Genomic DNA, 5,670 nt, shown 5'->3' with positions numbered 1-5,670 from the left:
TCCAGACCAGACTTAGAACAAAAAAAGTTCACATGCCCAGAACATATCACAAAAATGTCAATATGGGACATCAAGCCAATATCATCTCCCTAGAACCTACTGATGCTATAGAAATGTTTGCTGATGAGAATTAACTAAATGAATACCAGCATGCAGAATTTAAAAAGAACAATCATAAATGTCAAAGAATTCAAGGAGTTTAAAGAAGACACAAAGAAACAGCTTAATGAGGTTAAGAAGAAAGGGCTTGAGGAGAATAAATGCCTGAGTGATGCCCAGGAAGACACAAACAAGGCTGATGGAAATGAACGCAATCCAGGACTTGAGAACAGAAATCAGTAAGGAGCTAGAAACATTAAAGATGAATTCAAGGTGGAATTGAAAAACCTAATAACTCAACTAGAAAACTCAAAGGAAAGCTGTAGAAATATGATGAATCAAACAGAAGATAGGATATCAGGACTCAAAGATAAAGTAGAGGCTCCAGATCAAAAAAGCAAGGGTTAGGGAAAAAATTTAAACACTGAAAAGGAACACAGAGAAAATGTGGAATACCACGAAACTACCAAACCTAACTCAAATTATAGGCATAGATAGGGGAGATGAATCTCAAGTTAATGGCATAGACCAACTCTTCAAGATCATAGAAGAAAACTTCCCCAAAATAAAGGAAGACATACCCATAGAAATACAAGAAGTGCACAGAACAGCAGATAGACAGACTAGAAAAGAAAATCCCCACAGCATATTATAGTTAAAGTGCTAAGTATACATAACAAAGAACTTGTGTTGAAAATTATAAGAGGAAAAATTGCAAGTCACATATACAGGAAAACCCACCAGAATAACAGCTTATTTCTCTGTGGGCACTTTGAAAGCCAGAAGAGCCTGAAGACTACATTCCAAGTCCTTAAAGACTATAATAGACAAACTGGATTAATACACCTAGAAAAACTATCTGCCATGACTGAAGGAGAAAGAAAAACTTAAAACCTAAATAAAATACAGGAAGTGTTATTGTGGGTAAAGAGATGAACCAGCAAAGCAGAAGAAACTGTGGAGATGAATAGGAAGCTATAACTATAAAAATAAAGAGAAACACAAAAACAACAAAACAATGACCACAATTAACACACACATTTCAGTAATCATTTTAAATATTAGTAGCCTCAGTTGTCCAATCAAAAGACACAGAGTGACTGAGTGGATCAAGAAACAAAATCCATCTATCTACTGTCTATAAGAAACACATTTGGGCTTTTAGCTGGTTAAGCTTCAGGCTTTCAAGCAGCAGTTCAGCTGAGAGCCATTGAGATGAGGACTCAGAACCTTCCAGTCTGAGGAAACAGGATCAGCTGAGGAACTGTCGAGTCCAGATGTCAGAGCATTCCTTCAAATGGACAGCCCCCGGCACCAGTCCGATCCATCAGAAGATGAGGATGAAAGAAGTTACCTGCACTCCATCAAAATAGTGTACAGAGACTTGAAGCCAGAAAATATTCTTTTGGATTCAATGGGGCATGTTGTCTTAACAGATTTTGGGCTTTAGAAAGAAAGAATTGCTATTTCCGATACCACCACAACCTTTTGTGGGACACCAGAGTACCTTGCACCTGAAGTGATTAGAAAACAGCCCTATGACAACACCATGGATTGGTGGTGCCTGGGAGCTGTTCTCTATGAAATGCTGTATGGACTGCCTCCTTCTTACTGCCGGGATGTTGCTGAAATGATGATAATATTCTTCATAAGCCCCTGAACTTAAGGCCAGGCGTGAGCCTCACAGCGTGGTCCATTCTGGAAGAACTCCTAGAAAAAACAGGCAGAATCGACTTGGTGCCAAAGAAGACTTTCTTGAAATCCAGAATCATCCCTTTTTTGAATCACTCAGCTGACACTGACCTTGTACAAAAAAAGATCCCACCACCATTTAATCCTAATGTGGCCGGACCAGGTGATATCAGGAACTTCGACACAGTCTTCACGGAAGAAGCGGTTCCCTATTCTGCGTGTGTGTCTTCTGACTATTCGATAGTGAATGCCAGTGTTCTGGAGGCAGACAATGCATTTGTTGGTTTTTCTTATGCCCCTCCTTCAGAAGAATTATTTTTGTGAGCAGTTTGACATTCAGAAACCATTGGACAAATAAATTCAAGCCTACGGAGACAGAAACGCCAATTTGTGTGAATATATTCAACTATGTATAACAGTGCCTCATTTTTACATGTAATGTTAAAGACTGTGAAATGTGTATTTTCTGCTGTAAGCCAGAAATAGGGCATTTCAAAGAGCTGAGTTTTGAACTGAAATTTGTATTCTTGTTTATTAAGCTTATTTTTAAACAAAAATTTAAAGCTATTATTCTTAGCATTAACCTATTTTTAAAGATAACTTTTTGCTATTGACTGTTTTTTCCCTGCTAAGTTTACACTAACACATCCAAGATAGACTGTTTTTAATAGTCTGTTACAGTTAAGTAAGATGTAGTAAGATCTTTATAATCTTTATAATTCTATGACTTTTATCATAGCAGAACTATGCAAATGGTACCTGACAGTTTAAGATGAAACCCTATCTTCCCATGATAAGTCGTTCTCTGAAATTTGCTTTTTGTTAGGATTCAAATGCAAAAGCAGGAGAAACTCCCTGGCTGCTAGTGAACAGTAATAGGCTACTCACCTGCAGCCCCTGTAAGAAAAAACAAAAAGAAACCCTTTGCTTTTGCGATACTTAGTTCTCATCCATGCATCATTTTTCTTCTAGAGGAAAAGACAATATTTAATGGCTAGAAAGTTCTAGAATTCCCAAGGAACTGAGAAGTAATAAAATGCTACCAGATATTTTTAGTGGTGCCAAAAATAAATGTCTCTTGTCATATATTTATATTATAAATGTTTTCTATTTATGTTCCTTTTGACTCTCTAGGTTTAGTAGACTGTTGAGTAGGTCTCTACCTTGGTGTCTGTTTTTGCAAATAGCTATTTCAAAACTGCCTTCCTAATCGAGTTTTTAAAATGACAGGGAAAAAAAGTAATTTTCTATCATGTTTACCTAATTGTGAATTAATTGTGAATTAAAAAGTAAAATAGCAAATCTGGGTTGGTGTAAATGTCTGTCACCTCCTGCACTGTAACGAAAGGTAACAGTGACTTAGCAGATACATGTTCAGTATTACTCATTTGGTAGTGACAGGGATCAGACAAACACGAGGTCTCACGAAGGCTGATGAAGAGTTTTCACTATGTCTGAAGTCCACACCTGCCTCTGGGATCCTCATACATCTTAGAAATAGCACCGAAAAGTGACCATAAAATCACATGTCATCTAACATCTCCATCTGTAATGGTAAAGGATGTTAGGTACAGAGAAACTATTTAAAAGGGGGTGCTCAGCTTGGGAAGCCCGTTCCTGGAGGACAGTCTTTCGGGTCCTTTAGAAAACACTGTCGTGAGCTTAGCTGCCCTAAGAACAAACTTCCCTTACATGTGTTATCTTGATAAAGAGATGACAGAAACATTTCTCACCTTTGGCTTAACTATGTTCAGCTGATTTGGGCTAGGCGGTGCTTGGCTTTGACTTTGACGGGTGGTATATCCATGCAGGACACTGGACCTTCCTACACTGTACATACTTGATTTGGGGCACTTCTGTAAGCTCTACTTTAATACAGAGGTTTTTGTTGATTATAAATCAAGACAAAAATTGTACATGTATGATTTTTTATTCAGATATCCCTTAATTGCCAAAAATTAAAGTGCAATATTGTATTTTTAAGAACAAATTTTAGACTTTTGATGTTTCTTGGATCACAAGAAATACAGATCTATGTAGCATAATAAAATTATCAGAAAGATTAATGATCAAAAAAACAAACAAACAAAAAAGAAACACATTTGATCTTTAAAGATAGGGACTACCTCAGAGTAACAGGATGGACAGACTTGAGCCAAATAGGACCAGGAAGGAAGCAGACGTCACTATCCTAATGACTAACAAAATAAACTTCAAATTATAACTACTCAGAAGAGACAATGAAGGACACTTCTTTCTAATCAAGGAAACAGATAACCAAGAAGACAGTACTACCCTAAACATACAGGCATCAAACTCTAGGGTACCCAATTTCATTTTTTTAAATATACTATTGGATTTAAAGACACAGATTACCATCAATCCATTAATCCTAAATGATTTCAATGCCCTACTTTCTCTAATAGACAGGTCATCTGGACAAAAAAAAATTGACAGAAAAATATCAGAATTAATTGACATAACACATCAAATGGGCTTAAGAGATTATTTCACCCAAACCTCATGTCTTAGTAAGTGTTCTATTGCTGTGAAGAGACACCATGACCATGGCAACACTTATAAAGGAAAGCATATAGTCAGGGCTGGCTTACATTTCAGAGGTTTAGTTCATTATCATCATGGTGGGAAGCATGGCAGCATACAGGCAGACATGCTACTGGTGAAGGAGCTCAGAGTTCAACATCCAGATCCACAGGACACAGGAAGAGAGAGACACTGGGCCTGGCTTGAGCTTCTGAAACCTCAAAGCCCATCCCAGTGACTCACTTCCTCCAACAAGGCCAAACCTACTCCAGCAAGGCCTCACACCTGCTAATAGTGCCACTCCCTGGTGACCAAGCATTCAGATCTATAAGCCTATGGGACCATTCTTATTCAAACCACCACACACCAAAATGACCATTCTACTCAACAGCAAACAGAAGCTTTTCTAAAAGAGACCACATCTTGGGACACAAAACAAATTTTAAAAGATTAAAATTACTCCTTGTATCCTATGCAGCCACAAAGTAATAAAACTTAAAAACTGACATGTAGATGTAACCAATCGTCTTATAAAAATAAGAAACACAGAGCCAATGTAAAAGAGAAAGCCGAGAGGTCAGAGCTCAGAGATAAAATCTTACCTCCTGCAGTGCTCCTAACTTCCCCAAGAGAGCTACTCCCTGTTTGTCTGTGTTTAAATAGTCTTTCTGTTCTGCCTTCTCATTGGTTGTAAACCCAACCACATGACTGCCTCATCACTGCCTGTAAGTACCGCCCTCCAGGTCTTAAAGGCGTATGTCTCCAATACTGGCTGTATCCCTGAACACACAGAAATCTACCTAGCTCTTCTAACCATCACGCTCTTGCTATGGTTCTAATAGCTCTGACCCCAGGGCAACTTTATTTATTAACATAAAATTAAAATCACACTTCAGTACAAATAAAATATCACCATACTGACAGAAAAAAAAACTTTAGTAAATGTGCAAACTTATGGAGAATAATCAACTTGTTACTGAATGGTGATTGGGTCAAAGAAAAAGTAAGGAAAGAAATAAAAATCTTCCTAGAACTAAATGAACATGAAAACACAGCACAACAAGCCTCTAAGACACATTGAAAGCAGTCCTGTGATGGAAAATTATAGCTCTGGGTGTCTACATTAAAAAATCAGAAAGAGAACAAATAAATGATTTAACGGCATCATTAAAAACTCAAAAAGTCGCCAGGCGGTGGTGGTATATGTCTTTAATCCTAGCACTCGGGAGGCAGAGCCAGGTGGATCTCTGTGAGTTTGAGGCCAGCCTGGCCTACAGAGCAAGATCCAGGACAGGCATTAATGCTACACAGAGAAACCCTGTCTTGAAAAACAAA

At 37.9% G+C, this 5,670-nt stretch overlaps 1 pseudogene; it reads left to right on the top strand.

The window, feature by feature from the left end:
* The first annotated feature begins 1,396 nt into the window (after nt 1–1,396).
* LOC107403035 (serine/threonine-protein kinase Sgk3 pseudogene) lies at nt 1,397–3,060 on the top strand (annotated as a pseudogene).
* Nucleotides 3,061–5,670: the final 2,610 nt, after the last annotated feature.

This window comes from Peromyscus maniculatus, chromosome 13, assembly GCF_049852395.1.
Source record: "Peromyscus maniculatus bairdii isolate BWxNUB_F1_BW_parent chromosome 13, HU_Pman_BW_mat_3.1, whole genome shotgun sequence".
NCBI classification, from domain to species: domain Eukaryota; kingdom Metazoa; phylum Chordata; class Mammalia; order Rodentia; family Cricetidae; genus Peromyscus; species Peromyscus maniculatus.
Note: the sequence above shows the minus strand (reverse complement) of the source record. Positions and strands in the feature narration are given on the sequence as shown.